General features: G+C 46.8%; 1 pseudogene across 1 annotated transcript in view; it reads right to left on the bottom strand.

The window, feature by feature from the left end:
- Positions 1 to 5081: 5081 nt before the first annotated feature.
- The window catches only part of LOC311188293 (patr class I histocompatibility antigen, B-2 alpha chain-like), a 102533-nt pseudogene continuing 83808 nt past the window's right edge, over positions 5082 to 23806 (bottom strand). Inside the window, exons 4-6 of the transcript in view lie at positions 11374 to 11650; positions 5477 to 5531; positions 5082 to 5109 (exon numbers count right to left, since the gene is read on the bottom strand). The product of the transcript in view is annotated as a patr class I histocompatibility antigen, B-2 alpha chain-like (transcript). The remainder of the gene's footprint in view (positions 5110 to 5476; positions 5532 to 11373; positions 11651 to 23806) is intronic.

Here is a 23806-nt window from a genome sequence, read left to right as displayed (position 1 = left end):
ACTGTGTCCTGAACTCCTGTACTGACAGGAAAACAAGCATTGTCCAGACAGAAGCATGGAGATATATATATATATATATATATATATATATATATATATATATATATATATTTTAGAAGAGAAATGATAAATCACTAACTGGCTTTGAGCAGATGTCCTAGATGATTGGGGTGTTGGGGGGGTGACTTACCTATGTGTGTCCTTGAGTGTTATTTAAATGTTCTTGTATGTGCATGAAATATGCTTTCAAAAGTAAATTACACTACATTACTCAACTTATAACACTCCTCACACATCACGAACAAATCACGTGTTAAGACCAGACTGGCACGTGTGTTACCAGTGATGGACCCGCACGTCACAGTCGCCAAACTCATGGTTTCCCTTTGGGTTCACTCTGGTGTTGTCTGTTCTGTGGGTGTTGTTGGACAAATGTACAATGACCTGTGTCCATCAGAGTATTTTCACTGCCCATAATGTCTTCTGTGCTCCAATGAAACAAAAGCAAAAAAAAACCCAAAAACCCAATGGAATCACATGAGACTAAAAAGCTTCTACATAGTGAAGCAAACTATCATTAAAATGAAAAGACAATATTGAGTCAGAGAAAATATTTGCACATCATCAATCCAACAAGGAGTTACTATCCAAGATCTACAAAGAACTCCAAAACACGGAAACAACCCAATCAAAACAGGGGCAGAGAAGCTAAATAGGTACTTTTCTAAAGAAGACACACATGTGGCCAACAGGTACATGGATACATGTTTATCATCATGTGCTGTCAGGAAAATGCCAATTAAAACCACAATGAGTTACCACCTCACACCTGTGAGAATGACCCGTTGAAGGGTGTGGAGGGAAAGGAACTCTGGCACATGAGGATGAAGTCTGGTCCTGTTAGCGGGCTGAATGAGGGGTTCCCAGGGCCCTCAAGCCTGTACACTCTACATGGGATCTGCATCAGCTACCTAAAGATAAAATCTAACGCATAACATCTTTGTTATAAAAGAACTTGAACACAATGAGTGTGCAATAGAGAATTAGTGTGTAATAGGGAAAGAGAAGAGAAAGAACATAGATAAATAATTCCCAATTAAGCACCCAAAGCTACCCGTCCCCTCATGGGTAAATGTCCAGCCAAACAGGCTTGGCTCAAAGCAAAACCACTGAGGCCCAAAAGCCTGCCACAATCTATGGCACCTACTGGTGACCCATGGGACAGGGGCAGGAGGGGCCAGGCAAGTCTGGAAGGACAAGAGCAATGTCAAATCCACATCAAGATAACAGCTGCCATTGTCAGGCTCCCCTGGGTCTCTCACCCACATCTCTGTCTCTTTCACGTGTCTCTGACCCTACATAGGTCCTCACACGTGTGCTCACAGGCTGCACCTGCAGAACTTCCTCTTGCACCTGTGCGTGTCCACAGGGCGTCTGTCCTGAAATCCTCCATGTTGCTTCAATAATGATATATTGTATCGCCTCAGTACCCAGGACTCATAAGTATCCTTTTGCTTTAAACTTGATTCCTCATTTTCCCTCTATATCAACATCCTTTCAGTGAGAAGTTTGAAGTGTTTGGGGAGAAACAGGAACCCTCTGCTACATGGTCCCCCTCCTAGAGGATGTTGTCATCAGGGCTCACGGCCTTATGGTCACATCTCCTAGCGCACAGCCCTCCCCGGGCAAGGACTGGTCATGGGAGACAGACTTACAGCTTCCCGTGGCCTGAACTTTTCTCACCATTTGGCTCCTGCTTTTTCCATGAGGGCCGAGCAGGAGGAGGGGAGTGTCCAGCTCCTCTCCGGAACCCTCAGCCTCTGTCCTCCCTCAGGCGTCAGGGCATGAACAAGGACAGGGAGTCGGGGTACCTGCTGTGTCTAGGTTCTGCCATCACTGGCCTGATGCTCTTTTCATTATTTACCCTCATCTACAAAATAAGAATGGATTTGAAGTTCTTTTTAGCTCAAATCCTAACACTCTGGCAGGCATGGATTTTGTTTTTAAGATTTATTTAATTATTTTTAAATGTATGTGTTTATGCATACAAAAACTGGGGAACAGACCAAAGGTGGGGGTGAGAGGGTTCACCAGAGACAGCGGGGAACAGAACAGGCAGAGTGACTGAAATACACTGCTGAGGGGAGTAGTGGACAAGTCAGCAGAGGTCTGCTGGGCCATGTGGGTATCTCCATGGCCAGGGATTGAACTCGTGCTGCAGAGACTGCGGACAGCTTCATAGGTTGCATCTTAAGCCCTTGTGCCACTAGGAGGCCCAAGATTTATTTATTCATGCTTATAAGAACTGGGGTACAGGGCAGAGGTGTGGGGGGTAAGAGGATTCACCAGAGGCAGTGGGGAGCAGGACAGGCAGACTGACTGAAATACACTGCTGAGGGGAACAGTGGGTGAGACAGGCGAGGTCTGCTGCACCATGTGGGTTGCTCCCTGGTCGGGGATCTAACTCGTGCTTCAGAGGCTGTGGATGAATTCACAGTGCTGTGCTTAACCCCTTATGCCACCAGGGAGGATGAGGCATGAATTTTTGCAGCTTCACTTGTCACTTTCTCAGGCCTGAACAGAGAAGGGGGGGTCAAGTGGGCACAGGACACCACACCCTGCAGCGGGACAGTCACCAGTTCCACTCTCAGGTTATGTTAAAACAGGGCAATGTTGGGGACAGTCACTGTCTCTGGGTCCTCATCCATGTGCTCACACTTGCAAGACAACACTCAGGCTCAGGATGTAAAAGCAACAGGGTTTATTAAAAAGGGGAGACTGCAAACAAGGAAGGAGTGTCTAAGCCCAGAAATGGCCATCCGTCCTACCTCAGACAGTGTCCTCAGTGTCCACCGGTCCAAAACAAAGGCTACTCACACAAGCTGTGCTATGACAGCCTGGAGCTGGTGACAACAGGTAAGCAGTGGAGCAGGATCCAACTCCCGGTGGCAGCTGGGGGTGATCCCAGGTGGGGCTGCTCAGGTGACGCTGCAGCAGCCAGCAACGGCTGTCCAAAGGCCGGGCGGACAGCACCAGACCCATGACTGGACAGTGCAAGATGTGATAGCACCAGGAGATGGTGCCCAAGGATGAGAAGTGGTGGACAGCTCTCAGAGGAGGCCAGATACAGGTCAGCAGTGCTGGTCAGCACTGGTCCAGCAGGCAATGGTGCCAGAGATGCCAGTTTACATCTTAATCAAGATGCCATTGTACCAACAGCAAACAGCCTTAGAGAGGCTGGGCATAAGCCACCAGCAAACAGCCCCTTTAGAAACCCTAGGGACAGCCTGAAGATGTTCTCTGCAGGTGGTGTTAGAGCCAGGGCCAGAGGCAGGTGTAGCCATCAGGTCTCAGAAAGGTCTCTGGAAAGGTCTCACACTCTGCAGAGGGCTTGGCAAAGATCTTTCTAGGAGTACCGACAAATCTGACCAGTAGCTGTCTAACAAGTGGCTCAGGCTGGCTGCTGCTCTGGCTTGTATCCTCTTCAGGGTGCCACCTTTCAAGCTTGATTGGCCCCTTTATAATCCCAGCTGTTTGGTTGGTGCCAGTGGAGCTCCAATCAGATTGGTCCATTTAGAGGCCTGGATGGTCTCAAAAACCTTGAATGGTGGGGTGCTCCCTGGTGGTGCAGGGGTTAAAGATACAGCACAATCAAGTATTGCCAGCCACTACAACGTGAGTTCGATCCCTGGCCAGGGAGCAAATCCACGTGGCACAGCAGACCTCTCCTGTCTAGCCCGCTGCTCCCCTTAGCAATGTATTTCAGTAGATCCTCCTGTTCTGCTCCCTACTCTGACTCTGGTGAATCCTCTTACCCCCAACACCTCTGGCCTAAACCCCATTCTTGTGTGCATACGTAAGTAAAAATAAAAATCTCTTTTAAAACAAACAAACAAAACAAAAATATCTTGAATGACACCTGTCAGAGCCTGAATCTGTTTGGTCCATTACAATTCTGGCACTGTGTTCTCAAATGAAACACCTGCCCATGTGTCAGATGCCTGAGGTCAGATAGTCTCACCCTGGAGTGCGGGCTGCTGTCACTCAGATGGCATCAAACAGGCCCGTAGGCTGCACGCAGTAAGGTCCCCTCTCCCCCCAGCATCAGGGATCACAGTGGGTGTGGGCTTCAGCAGGGCCAGATGCTCACCTGAGCATCCAGAGCAGGCACCCCTCTATCACAGCCCACCAGGCTGGTCTCCCACCTGCCACAGCACAGCCCAGGCCAACGCTGCCAGAGCTCAGGGAGGCCCACAGACCGCATGCTGAGTTTGGGCCTAGAATGCCATGGGCCTCTCTCCCTGTGGCTTCTGTCAAGGCTTGCTACTGAAGCGGGCCTCAGCAAAGCTGTTCATACCCCACCACTTGCACCAGGCTGCAGGGATCCAGATTAAATGTAGAAGCAGGAAAATGACCCCTGGGCAAGTCTGCTCCCAGAGGACAAACTGACCAGAATAAAACTAATCCTGCTGTTCCCTCTTGTGGTGGCCCCTGGCAGCGTGGACAGCACACAGGGACCTCGGCGGATCAGAGAGTCACTCAGCTGAGAGCAGGCCTGGCAGAAGCTGTGGCCACAGGAGACGGTCCTAGCGGCCTCCTGTCTCCAGGCAGATGCTGCAGGTCACTTCTTCCAGGAGGGGTCCAGTAGTGACCCCAAGGCCATGATTGTCCTGCAAGGTGGGTGAGGAAGTTGAACAGGGAGGGCAGAGGAGACGCTCATGGAGGAGGTGACCACACCTGCCCTTGTCAGACCACAGGAGCCTCCTGCCTGCCCTGCACACTCTCACCATCTCCAGTCTCTGCTCCTCACGGCGCCCCAGGCCTTTCTCAACATGGACCCTCAGCTGCCTTCTGTGCTCCCCACACCAGGCAGGGAGGGCTCACAGGGCCTGGCATCACCTCCACTTTCTCTCCCACCTCACCTGCCTAAAGCACCAGATCAACATCAGGAGGAATGTTTTTTAATTTAACTTGTCAGTAGAAGGGCGCCTGGGCAGGTAGTGGGCGCCCGTCACTAAGAGGACCCAACCCTCACTCTGGATGTTTCCAGTGGATGTGACCACACTGAGGCCTCAGCCCCCTCAGGTCAGAGACCCTTCCTCATTGCAGCTGCCACAGCAGGGGGGCCTGGGTGGTCAGAACCCTGGGTCGCCCAATGTGTGGCCTGGGCTGCGCTTCTGAGTCTCACTCCCCACAGTCATGAGTTACCCTGGGATCATGGTATCTGACAACTCACAGGGTGTCGTGGGTTAAACTGAATAATTCATGCAAATGTTTCTCTTATTTTCATTGTTGACTTTTTTCCCTTTTTTTTTTGGTTGTATTATGAAAACTCAATTCAACACTTTCTCCTTCTCCCAGGTGTTTTTCTAATTGCACAGCCTTGTTACAGCAACAACCCAAATAAAAGATCTTTTATAGTAAAAAAAAAAAACTTCCCTCCAATCCCGGTAGCAAATATCATAATGATACTTACCTTTCCGTGCTCTCCTCCGGCGCGGCCATGCGGACAAGCAGATGCATCCTGAACACTAGTGGGGAGAGGCGTGGGGAGAAGCAGCCTGGGTTTGACCTGACATCCTCTCCCGGCTGCGCATGGAGGGTTACGCGGGGGAGACGGGAGAGCCCCAGAATGAGAAAGAAACATTAGTTCGCCCTCTAACATTACATCTTCCCCTAAGAGCTGAGGGAGACCCTGGTGGGTCCTCTAAACTTGAGCAGCCTGTTCAGCCGCCATTTGTGTGATCTCAGTTCTGCATTCCTGCACAAAGTCAGAGCTGCCTGGTCACTCAGTCACGGGAGCCAAGCATTACAAGGTGCCTTGCAAATCTTTCAAGAGAGAAAGCTTGATCGCCCTGGGAAGGTGATGCATCACGAGATGTGACAAGGGAGCCCAGAAGCTGACCAGGGGACCGCCTTGTTGATAAGATTAGGCCCATGGTCCAGAGTCTGGGGTCTGGTTTCAATTCCAACACTTGGTCATCAAGCAGATAAGAATTATCTGGCAGACTCCTGTCCCCCTGAAGCCCAAGATGACATTCATTATTTCACCCATCCTCCTCCTTGTCCTCCTACCCCACGTAACTGACGCTGTATGATTATTCTAGCAATAAAAACGGCCCGGATCTTCCTCTTCCGCAGCATCCTGCATCATGTAGCCTGCTCCACGACGCCCGTTTCTTTATCAGTGTGGTGTTGCCTGACGCAACAGACCCTGCTCCATCTCCCTCCCTTCCTGGACTGTGGACAAAGGCTCAGCTCAGGAACTGGGGTGACTCGGCTAATCCTGCCCCTGGGCCAGGCCAGTGGGGGACACACATTCCTCCCTCCCCCTGTGTGGCTCCCTCCAGTTCTGGTCTAGAGAAAAAGTAGCTGAAGCTCATGGAACAACCTCATTTTGAGGCCCGTGGGTTTTCTATGGTGACTCCAAAGAAGATGAACGTCGGGGACTGAAGATGAACATTGGCGACTGGGGGAGGGAGCTGTCAGGGGTGAAGTTACCACCACATCCTAGCAGGGGCCTGGAGCAGGGGTCCTGCCCAGCTCCTTACACCTCAAACCAACCATGAGATAGTTCTAAACCTCAGCCTCTTCTTCAGGTCCAATGCCTTTTCAGTCCTGCTTGGAAACTGCTTCTCCACAGAACTGCATTTACTGAGGTGTTGTTCTCACACTCTTTACTCTGTGTGCGATTTCAATTCATTCATTCTGGGGCTTGATGTTAATTGTCTTCCCATCATCTTGTGTTGTATATCCTGTCATTCTTGTTACACACACACACACACACACACACACACACACACACTCCCCTCTCCTTGGGAACCAGACCCTCACTCAGCACTGGGGTTACTCTGACCCTCTGTCTCTGGTCCCCTCAGAGCCGCCCTCTCTGCAGTGTCTCTACTCAGCGGGGTCTGAACAACCCCAGGAGTCCCTGCACCTCCTGCCTCTGACCTTGTGGGAAACCAGCCCCTCAGCCTGCATGACAGTGACTGCTGGAGGAGACAATTTGCTTTTTTTGTTTCTTTTTCCCCTCATTGTACTACTCAGTTGAGGTAACATTGCTTTACACACCGTATGTGTTCAGAGGCCCAGGGTCACCCCTCTTCAGATGTTTGTTACCACATCACGCCTACCATAAGGGCACCCACAGTCTTCACCATAGTCCACTGGGTCCTCTTCCTACCTTGTTTCCTGCTCTTACCCCCACCCCATACCTTCAATTCCAGAGTCATATTTCTTGAGTTTGTTTTGGTTTAGTTTCACCTGTGCCTGCTTTGTTTCTTTATATTCCATATATGAATGAAATCATCCAGTATTTAACTTTCTCCTTCAAACTTATTTCACTTAGCATAATCCCATCCATATCTATCCTTGTTGCAAAGTCAGTATTTTTCTTTTTCATGGCTGAGTAGTATTCCATTGTGTATATGGTTTGTGTTCTTTATCCCCTCACCTGCCGTTGGGCACTTAGGTAGTCTCCATTGCTTGGTTATGGTAGACAGTGCTGCAGTGACCATAGGAGGCGCATATTCCTCGGAATTAGCATTTTACGTTCTTTGGATAAATACCAAGGAATGGAATGCTTGACCATGGGACAGGTCTATTTTGAATATTTTGAGGAAACTTCATTTGTTTTCCATTGGGGCAGGACCAATGTGCTATCCGTAGAAAAGAGAGGTTCCAGGTTACCGCCCCACCCAAGGAAATGTGGGGCTGAGCAGGGATGAGAAGCTAAGAAAGAGGAGGAAGACGTGGATTGAGATGAGGAAAGAAGACTGGAGGAGGCACATGGAGCAGAGAGACATGTGAAGAAGCAGCCAGGCTTGTTCCTCAGGCTTGGACTTGTGCCAGGGAATTGGGGACACAGAAAGAGACATGTGAAAGAGACAAAGACTTGGGTGAGAGTCCCATGGAGACGCTGACAATGGCAGCTGTTGTCTTGATGTGGATTTTGATTTTGCTCTTTTCCTTCCAGACTTGACTGGCCCCTCCTGCCCCTGTCCCATGGATCTCTACCAGTAGGTGCCTTACCCTTGTGGCAGGCGTTCGGCCCGGTGGGCCTGCTTTGGGCCAACCCTGTTTCTCTGGGCATTTACCCATGAGGGGACGGGTAGCTTTGGGTGCTTCACTTGGGAACTATTCTAACTATATTCTTTCTCTTCTCTCTATTGCACACTAATTGTATTAAAGTTCTTTTCTATTGAAGGTCTTAGGCTTTAGAGTATGTTTTGTCTTAATTCAGATGATGGCAGATCCCATGTAGAGTGTACAGGTTTGAGAAACCCTGGAAAACCCTCATTCTGCCCACTAACAGGACCAGACTTCATTCCCACCCACCATGTACCAGAGAGAGTTCCTTTTCCTCCACACCCTTCAGTGGGTCATTCTCACAGGTTTAAGGGGGTAACTCATTGTGGTTTTAATTGGCATTTTCCTGACAGCACATGACAAACATTTATCCATGTACCTATTGGGCATCTGTATGTCTTCTTTACAAAAGAATCCATCTAGCTCCTCTGCCCTGTTTTTATTGAGTTGTTTTCTTGTTTTGCAGTTCTTTGGAGGTCTTGGATAGTAACTCCTGCCAGGGACCAGCCTCCGGCAAAATGTCGTGTCAGGGGTTCCTGAAAGATTAGACGGCTTCAGCGAAAACGAAAGGACTGAAACTTAGGGGCTGAGGGGAAGGGAATGAGGAGACACCGACACTTGGTGAGGTGCTAGTATCTTCTGCCGAGAGGCTCAGCAGGTTCTTTATTTATACATTTTTTGCAAGCAGTGAGATGACATTATCATGTGCACAGAAACAAAGCAGAAACAATCAGTGCATCTCTTATTCTACGGGCTTTGGGCCACTACGTGCTCTCATAAGAAGGCAACTTTCAAGGCTAATAAAAAACTAAGCCTTACACTAGAACTCATTGTTTCAACCAAACAATAACCTAAGACAGTAGATAGCTGCCAGTACATCCCTATCAGCCAAAGCCTAAGCAAGAAAAGACCTTTTTTTATTCTCATGGCCTTCACAGCAGGAGCTGGCTGCTACTCAGCTATCAGAACTTTTTTTATTTAGAAACTCCTAACTCAAATAGCTTCATTTAAAAACTTCCCCAAGAAACTTCAAGGGAAGGCAAAAGAAGGACCCACTATAATGATTGTATTGTAATGCTTGTCAGGCATGTTCAACAAACCATCTCCCATTGTCAAGTGGGCCAAACTGCCCAACAACTAATTTCTAAACAAACAATTTTTCGTGCTATTTACTTACAGTGTGCTGATACATATAATTTATTGCCTAATATACTTTCTGATAAATTTTTCTCTCTCTATGACCAAGAACAAAAAGCAAAGGGATGCCAGATCTTCAGCCCCACACGGTGTGAGGCCTTTTCTCTTAGCTGCTTGTCAGCATCCTATCTGGCTGGAGCAACAAGGCCTCCTGCAGCAAACTTCTTTTTGGATTGATGGTGTGCAAATATTTTCTGCAACTTGATATTGTCTTTTCATTTTAATGAGTTTCCCCCACTATATAGAAGCTTTTTAGTCTCATGTGATTCCATTGGTTTCTTTTTTGCTTTTGCTTCCTTGGAGCACAGAAGACATTAGGGACAGTGAAAATACTCTGCATGATATTCTCATGATGGACACAGGTCATTATACATTTGTCCAACACCCACAGAATGAACAACACCAGGGTGACCCCTGAGAGAAACCATGACTGTGCAACTATGATGTGCGGGTCCCTCACTTGTAGCCCACATGCCAGTCTGATCTTAATACGTGATTTGGACATGATGTGTGAAGAGTTTTATAAATTGAGGAATGAAGTGTAATTTAGTTTTGAAAGCATATTTCATGCTCATGCAAGAACATTTAAATAACACTCAAGGATATGCATAAGTCAGTCATTCCCTTCCATCCCCCAACATCCCAGTCAGCCAGTATCTGCTCAAAACCAATTAGAAGTTTATCTTTTCTTTTCTAAAAAAATATATCCATGCTTCTGTCTGGACAATAAGGCTTGCTTTCCCGTCAGTAAAGGAGTTCAGTCACAGAGTGGGGGGAAACATTTGCATATTACAAAACTGATAAAGCACTGTATCAAGAATTTACAAATAATGCTTAAAACTCAATGATCAGCAAGATATAACCCAATTTTAATAAGGACAAAAAAATAGTGTTATAAATATAGCAAAAAAAAAATTGACTTCCAGGCCTCCCTTGGTGGCGCTGGTGGTTGAGCGCAGCACTGTGAGGCTGTCCGCAGCATCTGCAGTGTAGGTTAGATCCCGGCCAGCAGGCAAGAATCCCACATGGTGCGGCAGACCTCTCCTGTCTCACCCGCTGCTCCCCTCAGCAGTGTATTTCATCAGTCTGCCTGTTCTGTTCCCCACTCTGTCTCTGGTGAATCTGATCACCTCCCGTGCATCTGGCCTGTACCCCATTTCTTGTATGCATGAATAAATAAATTTTTTAATTTATTATATTTTATTTATTATTATTTATAGACATAGCAACTTATGTAGACATAGAAAAATAAATATATGAACAAATGCTCAATATCACAGTTAAGAACAACAGTGACACCATCACCCTGCTGCCCAGGGTGCGCACAACAGGAGCCTCATCGGGTTCATTGTAAAAGATCCTTAGGGGCTGAGAGACACATCAGAGCCATAGGCACTGTCGCTGCCTGGTTGAGAACAAAACAGAACCTGGTCAGAGATGAGACCACAGGAAGGACTGATGAGGGTGACTCCCCCATGGAGTCCATCTACACTGTCCCCAGGGGCTCAGGGATCAAACCCCAGATCCACACTTACCTGCGGCCTCAGTGTAGCTTCCTCCTTGTCCTACTGTGGGAAGAAGCATCATGGGAGACCAGGGAGCAGTCAGGTCAGAAGACCTAAAGGAATCTTTTAATCCTGCACAACAGGAAGTTTTCAGAACTGGGACTAAAGACCCAGGTCAGGACTGAGAAAAATGAAGAAAGGAGGTGAGGGGGGTCTGGACCAAATGCCCTCTGGGCAACACACATGTGTGTGGATGGTAATTCCCATTAACCAGGCAGGGCAAGTTCTCCCTGGGATATGAAAGCCCCCAGTGGACAAGATCCCCCACTCCCTTCCCTACCTGAGTGCTTCTTCCTCCACATCACAGCTGCAACCACTGCAGCTACAGTGAGCACAGCAACAAGGAGAACCAGGCCAGCAATGATGCTCACGGTGAGGATGGAGGACTGAGGAGGGGGCACTGGTAGGGAAGGGAAGATCATACCCTGAGCTCCAGACCTTATCCTGACCCTCTGAAGGGCTCCAGAAGGGCTCCTGATGGCCCTGAGAACAACATCACTGCCCACATCCTCCTCCTTACCCCATCTCAGGACTTGGGGCTCCAGCAGGCCTTCATGCTGCACGTGGCACGTGTATCTCTGCTCCTCTCCAGAAGGCACCACCACAGCTGCCCACTTCTGGAAGGTTCCATCTCCTCCAGGCCTGGTCTCCACCAGCTCCATCTCCTGGGTGAGGTCCTCCCCATCTCGCTGCCAGGTCAGGGTGATGTCCGCAGGGTAGAAGCCCAGGGCCCAGCACCTCAGGGTTGACCGCATACTCAGAGGTGGGGTGGTGGGTCACACGTGTCCTTGGGGGTTCTGAGGTGGTAAATCAGAAAACTCACTTTGTGTTTCCTCCATGGACACTGAAGACTCCTCATGAGACCATCCTCACAATGGACAAGACAACTGGCGTGGCAGGAATGACAGGGGTGAAGGATGTCCTGAGCAAACTCCATACAGGCTTTGCGGACTCCACCCCCACGACACTGGGAAGTACAAATCCCATATCACCAAAGGGAAGGTTGGGAGGACCCGAGGGTGGATTTAAGCAACTAGGCTCTCCATTTGGGTATTTAACTGGTCATGTGGCCGGGAGTCTCTGGCTTGGCCACGAGGCGAGCTAGGTTTTCACCACCTCTGTGGGTCACTGGAATCACAGAGCAGCAGCAGGAGGGCTGCGCCCCCCATCCCCCAGGAAGCGCCTCCAAGGAGTCCCAGCGGGTGGGTGGGGGCTTTGGAACTGGAGCCGCGGGGCTGTTGATTGGCTGCTCTGGAGACCTCCAGGCAATGGGGAGTGAGCCCTGGGGTGAGTCACCAGTATCCAGGAAGGAGGACCTAACACAGATTGTGAGAAGTGAAACTGGGGAGATGAGGAAACCCCAACAGTCAACTTCCAGTCTGGAACAGCGCTCTGGGGACTGAGACCTTGAGAGCCACACCCCGAGACCCTCCTCTCCTGCACCAAGACCTTTGTCACACTATTGCCTCCCTGAATCTGTTGTAGAGCAACCCCGATACAAAACGGGGTGCCTGACTGTGGGTCCTTACCCGCGCGCTTAAAAGGACTTATCAATGCTCTACTGCAGGCACACGTGAAAGGTTAATAAAAGGTTTATTTACAAGGGAAGGGGAAATGAGGAAATATACAGCTCTGGGAGAAAAGCGGGAGACAAAGTTTTAAATGAGTCCTACCCGATCCGCCGATCTGGAACCCCAAAATGGCGCTCTGAGAGCTGGCCGCCAGCCAGGAGCGGTGAAGCCGGGAGGCGAGCGATCGCGAGCCAGAGAGAGTCCTAGGCCCACGTGTTTGGTTTTTTATATCCAACCTGGCTGCCCAACTCCACCCTCAGGTCCCAGCCACTCTCCCCTTGGTGGTGATGGGATTTGTCTTCCCCAATGTCCTGATGGTTTTAGTCTGGAGTGGGGGTGGAGTCCACAAAGCCTGTATGGGATTAACTCAGGACATCACTTCCCCCTATACCCGCGCGCTTAAAAGGACTTATCAATGCTCTACTGCAGGCACACGTGAAAGGTTAATAAAAGGTTTATTTACAAGGGAAGGAGAAATGAGAAAATATACAGCTCTGGGAGAAAAGCGGGAGACAAAGTTTTAAATGAGTCCTACCCGATCCGCCGATCTGGAACCCCAAAATGGCGCTCTGAGAGCTGGCCGCCAGCCAGGAGCGGTGAAGCCGGGAGGCGAGCGATCGCGAGCCAGAGAGAGTCCTAGGCCCACGTGTTTGGTTTTTTATATCCAACCTGGCTGCCCAACTCCACCCTCAGGTCCCAGCCACCCTCCCCTTGGTGGTGATGGGATTTGTCTTCCCCAATGTCCTGATGGTTTTAGTCTGGAGTGGGGGTGGAGTCCACAAAGCCTGTATGGGATTAACTCAGGACATCACTTCCCCCTAACAAATCCAGGCCAGGAATTGGGTCAGTGATTCTCAAACATTTTTCTTTCAGCATGTCTCTACAGTCTCATAAATCACTACGGATCCCATGTATAATTTTTTCATGTGGGTTATAGCTTTAAATATTTACTTTACTAGAATAAAACCTTTCAAAAGATGTTATTATGCTGGGAGCCATGCTACTCCTGTCGTCTTGTTATAGGGCAGCCCCGATACAAAACGGGGTGCCTGACTGTGGGTCCTCACCCGTGTGATTAAAAGGACTTATCAATACTCTACTGCAGGCACACAGGAAAGGTTAATAAAAGGTTTATTTACAAGGGAAGGGCAGATGAGGAAATGTACAGCTCAGGGAGAAAAGTGGGAGACAAATGCGCCCTACCCTATCCACCAATCTGGAATCCCAAATGGCACTCAGAGCTGGCCTCAAGCCAGGAGCCCTGAAGCCAGGAGGCAAGAGATAGTGAGCCACCCCAGGCCCATGTGTTTGGTTTTTTATACCAACCCTGGCTGATTAACTCCACCCTCAGGTCCCTGCCACCTTCCCTTTGGTGGTGACAGGATTTGTCTTTCCCAATGTCCTGATGGCTTTGGTCTGGAGTGGGGGTGGAGTCCACAAAGCCTGTATGGAATTAGCTCAGGACATCCTTTCCCCCTAACAGTCTGACAAAGGTCCAGGCATGAGGCAGATTCCTGAAAAGTCAGGAATCTCTTTAGTGCCTAGAAATAGGCACTAATTAGTGACTCCTGCTAGAGTCTCATTTGTTTATGGCTAGTTTCTACCATTGTTAAAATACGCATTTAAAAGTAAAACTGCAAATGCTGTTTGATCAATTACTGAATAACCAATCTGACAGCAAATGGCACTGCATAATTCATTGATAACATTGGTTAGTTAGCATACAAATTCTTGACACAGGAAAAGGGGGAGGATGCAGATCTTTGAGACTGGCCCAGGAGAACAACCAGCCTAGCAGGCTGCCAGTCCTTGTTTAGATATGCCTGTTAAGGAAGCAAGCTTGTCTTTTACTGACATTTCCATGTCTATGGCTCTTTAACAGGGAAAGATTAGCTTTTCCTTAACAGTTCCCTTTCAGTGACAATGGGTATGGTAGCTGTTGGAGTATGCATTCATGAATAAGCCAACAACAATTTTGTGACTGGTTAAGCTAATAATCTTGACAGCACAAATAATGCACTTGGGGATAGTCAATGTTACCACTGCTGATGTCACATATTAACCATTCTGAGAACCAAAAGCTATAACCATCTCAGGCCCTGCCTCTGATGAAATATTTGTAGTTCCCTAAAACAACAGTCAGCAATCTTACAGAAAAAGGAATTTTCCCTTGATCTTAAAGTTAGATATGAAAACTAGGCTGATTAAATAAGTAGAGGAGTAATAGGTTAGATTCTGTTAGATTAGGAGAATTCCTCCCTTAATTGAGAGCTTGGGGCTAGTGAAGAGTCAGTGCGGCTTGTCTGGCACTGATGCCCTCCATGCCCTTGGTGCCTTAATATTGAATCAGTATCTTATTAAAACAATATATATTAGATGATGATTTCTGTATAAAAGCCTTCTGTTTTTTGCTTTAATCATATTGTTACAAAGCAGCCCCGATATAAAACGGGTTGCCTAGCTGTGGGTCCTCATGTTAGGGGGAATGGATGTCCTGAGCTAATTCCATGCAGGCTTTGTGGACTCCACCCCCACTCCAGACCAAAGCCATCAGGACACCAGGAAAGACAAATCCGGACACCACCAAAGGGAAGGTGGCTGGGACCTGAGGGTGGAGTTAAGCAGCCTGGGTTGGTATAAAAACCAGACATGTGGGCCTTGGGGGGCTCGCTCTCTGGCTCGCCTCCTGGCTTCAGGGCTCCTGGCTCGCGGCCAGCTCTCAGAGTGCCATTTGGGATTCCAGATTGGTGGATCGGGTAGGACGGATTTAAAACTTTGTCTCCCACTTTTTTCCCTGAGTTGTACATTTCCTCATTTCCCCTTCCCTTGTAAATAAACCTTTTATTAACCTTTCGCATGTGCCTGCAGTAGAGCATTGATAAGTCCTTTTAAGCACACGGGTGAGGACCCACAGTCAGGCACCCCGTTTTGTATTGGTGTTATAGGTCCCAGCAACCTTCCCTTTGGTGGTGATGGGATTTGTCTTTCCCGGTGTCCTGATGGCTTTGGTCTGGAGTGGGGGTGGGGTCCACAAAGCCTATATGGGATTAGCTCAGGACATCCTTTCCCCCTAACATTGGTGCTGCCCTGTAACAGGATCACGGGGGTTTCTTCATTTTATTCAGCAATTGCTACCCCCTCCTGATCTGCGCTTTCCATGTGGGGTTCCCTCTGAGGTGAGACATCTCCTCAGGGGAACGATCTCTCCTATTTCTTGGAGGTAAAGAGGACAGCGGGACGCCGCCTTCCCCTTTCACTCTCCCGCTCGATTCCCTGAGGATCGGGCCAGGGACACTGGGACTTCGGCCTTCCTCCCCCACCCTCCCTTTGAGATCCTAATAGGGACACTCACTATGGAATCAACGGAATCCCACATTCTGGCAGACACCCCCTTGGGGTGCCTCCTAAAGGCCCTGGGCCCTCTACATTTAAAGCCGGATGTGAGACCTAAGCACCTCATTTTTTATTGCACCACGGCCTGGCCCAAATATGAACTGGACAGTGGCTCTAGGTGGCCGGAAATGGGCTCTTTTGACCCCAAAATTCTAACCGACTTAGACAACCTTTGCCATAGGCAGAAAAAGTGGCCTGAAACTGCCTTAAGCCCAGGCTGTCTTTCTCTTGCACTCCACCCCTTCCCTACCTCCTGAAAAACTGCCATATTTTTAAAGTCTCGAGACTCCTCTCAGACTCTTTGCCCTCTCCCAACCCCTCTTCTGTGTCCTTTGATCCCCTAAATTCTCTATCTTCTCCTCCTCCAGCTCCCCAATCCAGTCCCCCTGCCACTTTCTTTTCACCTCCCAGCAGCCACACCCTCTCTCTGCTTATCCTCTTGTCCCTCCCCTTAGGGAAGTGGGTGGGACTGAAGGAGGAGTTAGAATCCATGTTCCTTTCTCTGTCTGACCTCTCCCAGATTGAAAAGCGTCTTGGCTCTTTCACTACCTACAACCAAAAATATCGTTTTCTTACCCAAGCTTATGACCTTACAAGTCATGATTACATGTTATCTTCTCTTCCACCCTGACCTCTAATAAAAGGGAATGTGTTTTTAGGTCTGTCCAAGACCATGGAGATCAGGTCCATTTGACTGACACAGCCATGCCCCCAGGCTCTGTAGCAGTTCCCAGCCCAGAACCGGGGTGGGACTACCAGAGTGACACAGGCAGGACCCCAGGGCTGGGCTCACCTGTCTCCTAGCTGGTCTCCAACGGGCAGCACCTAAACCTATAAGCTTTACTAAGCTCACAAAGATTACCCAGTCTGCCTCAAAAAACCCTGCTGCCAAAAGCAGTAATAAGAGGAAAATATATAGCAATAGAAGCTCACATCAAAAAACAAGAACTCAAAGAAAAAACCTAATCTCAAAGCTCAAAGATCTAGAAAAAGAACAACAAAAAAACCCCCAAAACCAGTAGAAGAAAAGAAATAATAAAAACCAAAGCAGAAATAAATGGAATTGAAACTGAAAAAACAATCCAAAAGATCAATGAAACCAAGAGCTGGTTCTTTGAAAAAATCAATAAAATAGACAAACCCCTAGCCAGGCTCACAAAGGAAAAAAGGGAGAAAGCACAAATAAACAAGATCATCAATGAAAGAGGAGAAATCACAACAGACACAGCAGAAATCAAAAGAATAATCAGTAACTACTATGAACAGTTATATGGAAACAAGTTCAACAATCTAGAGGAGATGGACAAATTCCTACAACTCTACAATCACCCAAAGCTAGATAAAGAAGAAATAGAACACCTAAACAGACCAATTACAAGCAGCGAAATTGAAATGGTAATCAAAAACCTCCCCAAAAACAAAAGCCCAGGACCTGATGGATTTACAAATGAATTCTACCAAACATTCAGAGAGGAATTAGTGCCTATCCTTCACAAACTCTTCCAAAAAATTGAGAAGGAAGGGACAATACCAAACACGTTCTATGAAGCCAACATTACACTAATACCAAAACCGAACAAGGACAACACAAAAAAGGAAAACTATAGGCCAATCTCCCTAATGAACACTGATGCAAAAATCCTCAATAAAATTTTACCTATCAGAATCCAACAATGTATCCATAAGCCCAGTCTCCCACCTGACCTCTCCTCATCCTGTAAAAGCCTGCTTCCCCCTGACAATGTGCTTGGCTTCACAGACCCCGCCTTGGTTCCCTGAGGTCTGCCCTGGGCACAATAAATTTTACCTTCCTTTGAGAAATGTAGCCTGACTCTCCTTTTCTTTACCGCTCCAAACCTTTCAACTACATATTAAATAGATATAGTGTTGATTACTCTGGGATCAAGTTATCAAAAATCATGTTTTACTTTTTACCACAGATCCCAAAAGAAAAAATTGGTCCATACTGTAAGTTGTCAAGTTTATAGTAATAGGACTCAATTTTCCATAATTCTGGTTTTCTCTGGAAGTTTACATTTTATCAAGGCAACAAGTGCCCTCAGTTGATTTTTAAAAGGGACAGACTCACGTTCATTTTCAGGAAAGTGTCTGCCAATTCAATTAGTCTAAGGAACCATGGTTTTAGCCATTCATACTTTCAATTAAAAATGATATTGCCTAAAAGAAGAGGCGAATTCACGTCATACGTTTTTTCCCCCTGGGACACGGCCCTTTGAACTGTACCAGACGTGCCTTATGTGCACTTCCTGGTCATCACTTCAGACCTTTAAAAAAATGTGGATTTCAGGATGATAAATAGAAAATATGCTTTCATGATTTAACTAGGACATTTTGAAGTGAAACTGGTCTGGATTTTTTTTTTTCCTGCAAGAAAGTGGTGGTGAAAAATAACTACAACTGCAGTTGGTACTATAATTTCCATTCTTACTAAGTTTTAACTTAGCAAATGTCAAAATAGTGAAAGGCAAATGGTATCTAAGTGATGTTATAAAAATAGTTTTGACCTCCTGGATCAAGTCTTACTGACTTGAGGAATTAAACATCAGATTTGGTGGCGACATTTGGGTACACCAGGCACAAGGTAACCAACAAGTGAGTGAATGCCAACATCTGGGTAGACATTGTCCAAAACCTTGGTTGACCATTGAATCACATGGAGACAAGTCAAACCCTTTAAGACCCAGCATGAAAATGCAGCAAGTGGAGACTGAAGCAACAGAGCAGGGGCCCAGCTTTGCACACTGCAGGGGCAGATTTTACCAGATTCTGGCAAATGTCCAGCGTCGGTGGGGGAAAAAAGAAATCCCCAGAAAAATGAAAGAATCCAGATGTGTTAAATCTTGTCTTTCATGTATTTAGAATTAAACCTGCTTTCTCCATGGTGCTTTTTTGAATAAAGCCTGACTACTCTCTACAGGGTATCGACATGATTTTCCTTCTTTGACAAAAGAATATAAATATTTAGTGGCCAGATGATGGAGAATAGAAGTTTTTCAAATGTCCACAGGTATTTTTATACACTCCAGAGATCAAGACCAATTCCCCTCCTGTGAGTCCCTGGACTTGCTGGCTCCCTGCTCATGGAAGAGGCTGGGGCGCCTGCACTACTTCACAGTGAGGCTCAAAAGGCGTCTCGATCTCCTACTTGATCTCTCCTGCTCCTCTCTGGGGGAAAGACATTTGCTCTGCTTGGTGGGCACTCAGATAAGGAGATGCTCACATGGTGAAGAACTGAAGCTTTTTTCCAGCAGCCACGTGCATGAGCCTCTATGTAGACCCTTCCATGTCCACCAAGCCTTTTCTTCAGCGTGACATTGTGATTGCATAATGTGAGGTGCCCTGAGCTGGAACCACCACTGGGGTACAGGCCAGAGGTGTGGAGGGTGAGAGGATGCACCAGAGACAGAGTGGGGTACAGAACAGACTGACTGACTGAAATACACTGCAGTCATGTCAGGAGAGGTCGGCTGTGCCATGTGGGTAGCTCCATGACCGGGGTTCGAACTGGTGCTGCAGAGGCTGTGGACAGCTTCATAGGTCGTGTCTTAACCCCTTGCGCCATTAGGGAGGCCCATAAATAAATACATCTTAGACAACAACAAAAGAAATCTTGGAGAAAGAAGTTATGAGTGTGGAAGCCTTGGGCTTGGGTCCTAGGTCTGTGTCATGCTAAATATGGGAATGTTGCCACTCTTGCCTGTAAAATGGGACATATAGAGTCTTGGTTGTCTGCCTCACACAGGTGATAAGAAGATTAAGCTTAAACTTACAGTACTGTAGAAGTGAACTATATATTGCTTGCAAGAGATGAAGTTTCAATATAAAGACACACTGAAGGTAAATTGATGGAAAAAGATAACCTATGAAGATAGACATCACAAGGAGATTGGAGTGGTTCTATCAAAATCAGCCATAAAAGATTTCATAATAGAATTCATTGGCAATATAGAGAACTCCCTCAGAATGATAATATCTAATAGAGTGAGAAACTCCAGAGTATAGCTAGAAAGGAGGCACGTTGCCTGACTGGGGTAGGGAGAGGGATCAAATATAAAGGTGCAGCTATTGACAAGAGCAAAGATATGGAAACAACCTAAATGCCCTAAATCAGATGTCTGGATCAAGAAGATGTGCCATATATACACAAGGGAATACTACTCGGCAATCAAAAAAGATAAAGATGCCATATGCAGCAACATAGATGGAGCTGGAAGGGATTATGCTCAGTGAAAAATAAGTCAGAAGGAAAAGGAAAAATAGTGGATGGTTTCACTTAGAGGAGGAACATAGGGAAACCATACAAGGGATTGGGGGAAAAGACAAAACTAGCAGCAAACTATACATTGGAGACATTCATCTGGGGAGAGGGAGGGAAAGGGATCAAAATGGGAGGGGAGAGCAGCAGAGTCTGTGGTGATGTTCCCAGGTGTCCTGGTGGAGGCACTTTCATGGGGACAACACCTGAGAGGGGAAATCAAACACTGTACAAAAATGAAGAACAATGTAAAAATATATAAATAAATTTCAAAAAACAATATAAAGGAGCAGGAGACATTTTAGGATGAGGGGGCTGTGCTGTCTGTGCTCTATGTCTGTGCTTCCAGGAGTCTATTTATTTAGAATATTTATTTATCTATTTATTCTATTATTTATATTAACCTAACTGTCCATCTATAACTGGTAAATTTTATTTCATGTAAAGATCTTAAGAAATAAAAGCGGGGGCCTCCCCAGTGGTGCAGCGGTTGAGTGCTGGGTTGCAAAGCTGCCCGCGGCCTCTGTGGCGCCGGTTCGATCCCTGGCTGCTCTCCGGCCACAGAGATGGGTCCCACATGGCACGCAGACCTCTCCTGCCACCCGCTGCTCCCCTCAGCAGTGGACTTCAGTCCTTCTGCCTGCTCTGTTCCCCGCTCTGGCTCTGGTGAATTCTCTCACCCTCCCACGCTTTTGACTGTACCCAGTGCATGTATAAACAAAAAACAAACAAACAAATAAATAAAAACATAAAAAAAAAAAAAAGAAATAAAAGCGGGGAGAATGAAGACAAAGTAAATACACTAGAGTTAATTAAAAACAGAATTCATTGCTAGCAGTTCTGTCCCAAGGAATGTTAAAGGATTTCTTCCAGGCCTCGGGAAGTGACAGTAGATGATAACTCACACATTAGAGCAACAACTAGCAACAGAGACATGCAGAATACTCTTTTTTTGTAGCTTGTCTTAACTTATTGAACAGATATGACTGCTTACATTTTGTGTTTTACAGTTTTATTTGGCTTCTGTTTATTTTGGTTTAATATATATATATTACACGAATAACATTAAGATGGTTAAACAGAACTATATTGCTGTAAATTTCCTATATATTATGGAATGTAGTTCAATTAAGTAGATATTGAAAATGAAAGATTTAAGTATTTACAACAATAAAAAGTACTGAAATAAATATATCTAAAGCCACAAGAAGAATTAATTTCACAGAAAACTATTTGCTTGAATCAAAGAAAGGCAGAAAATGATGAAATGGAATGAGAAAGATGCGAGGCAATGAAAAAATAAACATCAAAGTGATAGACTCAAATCTTACCATATCAAATACTGGATGGTCTCACTCATAGCAGGAATTTAGAAAACCTAAATAAGGGATCAGGAAAAAGACTAATTGCAATAAAGTAAAAATCAAAATCAGCAAGCAACTATAAACCAGAGACACACTGGGGAGTGGGGGCGGGAGGAGGGATTAGGGTCAAAATAAGGGGGACGGGAATTGTATGGGGAATATAACCAAGATGAAAATGCACACATTTTGCAAAAATTAAAATGAGAAATGATGTAAAAATAGATAAAATAAAATAATAATAAAAAATAAATTAGGCACTGTGGGTGCTCTAGAGGCGGCCCCCTGGACACACAGCTTTGTGGCCTGAGAGGCTTGGGTGGGGCGGAGTCCAGACCCCGCCAGGAGGGCTTGCGATGAGGCTGGGCTCAGGGACTTTGGCCGCTGGCCTCACAGTGACTGAGGTGATGGGGTCGCGCTGTTCCTTCAGGGTTTCTCCAGGGTCCCCCGTTTGTTCTGCTCCCTGGACCCAACACCAAACAGAGCTCCCACCACCCGTCTTCAGTAAAGTTGTTATTATACTGAAAAAAAAGCTAAATCCTAATCAAAAGCCTGCGATTCTCTGGCACATATTAAAAAACTAGCAACAATAAATGTTGGCGAGGATGTGGAGATAAAGGAACTCTCCTGCACTGCTGGTGATGGTCGGGTTTTAATGGAGAATGTTGGTTATAAATTGATGGAAATACATTAGTGGAAATAATTCTAAATAATTTAATAAGAACTAAAAATTAAATGGGGAAACCATGTGGTCAAATCCATAGACATCTTTTAAGAGATTTAAAGTACATATTATACTTATGATGTAAGTTTTTATATTCTTCCCTCCATATTTAGGTACTGTGACTTTATAATATCTCTAACATTCCTGGAGTGCGGAATTGGGGAACAACCCAAGTGAATGTCCATGAAAGTCAGGTGTCCATGCCACCCTCACTTTAGTTTCAGAGCCAAAGAGTCAAAAATATTGTTATAAAAATTGAATTTCTATGTTCATGCCTGTCATAATATTAGGACCAAAAATGAATAACAAATGGAAGTTTAGCAATAAGGATTTTGAAATTCATCTTAGTTACAAAATAATCATTGTTGTGATTTGATGGAACACTTAATACACACTGATAGAACGCTAAGATCAGTCATGAGACATTGTCAGGCTGATCATAGAAATCTTCCCGTATAATGAATACATTAAAATGGCATAATTTGTGGAAGATCCTCAAATAACAATGTGTTTTCTCTCACCGAGTCTCACCCCGGCTGACAGGGCAGTGGGACATGATGACTTGGGCCCCGTCAGCATTAGTTGTCATGATTTACAAAGTGAATAGTTTAACTATGGAGCATTCATTCTCCAGTCTAATATGAAGCTTGACATCTAAAATTTTCCAAGTGTGAGTGGATTTTCCCCTGCAAATGGCTGGGGGCAGATACCTGCAGTCTGGGGGGAAAGTTCCTGCTGCCGTCTCCTGTCTCTCTCCTGAGGTTTTCCCCATGCACGGGCAGAGGGCGTCCCGGCCTCTCACTCCATGGTCGGGGCTCCTGGGGACGCCTCTGAGCACTCACAGGATGTTCCACCCCGTCCTGCTGCTGCCTCATGGACAGAGCAGGGCCTCAGTGCTGGGCTATTTGAGCTCTGGAGCTGGTGTCTGTGTGTTGGATACTGTTCAGATTCCAGCCCTCAGGGATTCTCCTCCAGAGGGGCAAGTGCAATGTGTTGTTGTCATTGACTGTCTTAATTGGCGTTGTCCTATAGCACATTCAGAGACCATTAGTGCACTGAGTGTGCCAGATGAAGTTTTATTGCTTTGACCCCTGTGAGGACTGGATTGTGTTTCCTCATCCTCAGGCTCCAGCAGCCTCCATTGACCAGAAGGGGGAACCTGGTGTGGCCCTGTTGTCAGAGCCTCAGATAAGCCAAGTCACAGGGAGCAGGAAAGTCGCCGCCACCCCCTGTGAGCCCTCTTGGGCCTGGCAGGTGGGGACAGGCATGTGGAGGCAGGAGGGGGAGGAAGGGGGCAGGGAGGGAAACCAAGAAATCGCCCGGGAGCGAGATGGGGAAGCACTTGGATCTTCTGACACGGGAATTTGTTCGTGTCTCTCAGAATCATTTTATTCAAAAATGCCATTTACTCTCACCACCTGTGACTCTGTCATCATATTTGAACTGTTGTCATGTGTGAGGGAAGCTTGTGTTTATCTTCCAGTGCGGGTCAGTCCCAAGGCAGCGCTGTCGGTGTGTCCTCGGGGTAGTCTGTGACTTGGCTCTGACACAGCAGAGTAGGGGGCTCTCTCCAGGTGTGGGACTCCCCAAGAACCTCATGGCCCCAACAGGTCAGGGTCTTAGACAAC

This window comes from Talpa europaea (assembly GCF_964194135.1).
Source record: "Talpa europaea genome assembly, chromosome: 2".
NCBI classification, from domain to species: Eukaryota; Metazoa; Chordata; class Mammalia; order Eulipotyphla; family Talpidae; genus Talpa; species Talpa europaea.
Note: the sequence above shows the minus strand (reverse complement) of the source record. Positions and strands in the feature narration are given on the sequence as shown.